Source organism: Meleagris gallopavo, chromosome 3, assembly GCF_000146605.3.
Source record: "Meleagris gallopavo isolate NT-WF06-2002-E0010 breed Aviagen turkey brand Nicholas breeding stock chromosome 3, Turkey_5.1, whole genome shotgun sequence".
NCBI lineage: Eukaryota > Metazoa > Chordata > Aves > Galliformes > Phasianidae > Meleagris > Meleagris gallopavo.
Window position 1 is genome coordinate 41,677,283 of NC_015013.2, and position 1,083 is coordinate 41,678,365.

Here is a 1,083-nt window from a genome sequence, read left to right on the forward strand (position 1 = left end):
AAACTTCCTTGTATCCAATCTAAATCTCTCCTCTAAAGAGAAGAGACAGCGGCACCAATAGTCCTGTGCTGATGGCAACCCAATCCACTGAAAGTCAGGGACAGAAAAACCCATCTGATCTTACATAGGAACTGCTTTCTGCTTACAGATCCAAGATTTTAGTGAGACCTCAAAGCTCACAACAGAGAGAATTTTTGAGCTTTCCATAGTATTTTATGAGTAATCATTGATTAATTTTCTCCTGCTGAGGCTAGTATGTAGAAGGGGGGACGGGGACTGAGCCCATTAAATGTAAGCAGAATTTGTCTAAGCTGAGGGGAGAAAATGCAGCTCAGATTTTTCCCCTTGACAGACCTTCAGTAAAACTCAGGATCTGATCAACTGAATATGTAGCAAATGCCTAATTATTTCCTTGCCTGCCTTCAGATAAAAAACAACTTTTTATTATTTTCTCATTACTGAGTTATTCTCATCAGTGAATAGTGAATAGCTGTACACACAAAAATCTGCCTTCTGATGTCAGAATTGTTTCCTATTGTTATAAATGGATATTTAGCATAGTTATCTGTAGTGAAACAAGCAAGATTGGTAATACAAGCATTGTATAGCATAAATGCATTACTGTGCTGGGCTTTTCTTTGTTTTCTGCTTTCAAATACCTTCATTCTTAAAAAATGTAAAAGTAACTTTTTTTTTTAGCAAGTTGCCCGTTGCTGTAGAGAAGGACAATTCCTTTTTCAACTGCAGTGCTGACCTGTCCTTTGCAGTCACCAAAGAAAGTTCTTTCTTTCATGAAAAGCGCATTAAAAAGCTTTAAATCCTACCACTTCTGTAATGATGTGACGAATGCTGTGAAAGCAAATTGCTCTATGAATCCTAATTAATTGGAAGTCAGGTCCACAATTCATCTGGGCTGTAAAAATCAGAATATATTCTAAGGGGTAATAGATGTGTCGCATTTTTTATATGCTTTCTGTTTCTTGAGCCCTTGAACTTTGCATGCTTTCTTCACCAACTGTGAAAACTAGAGGGTTTTTCCTTTAACTGAAAAGATTTTTCAAGCCTCATGAGGGGAGCTTTTAA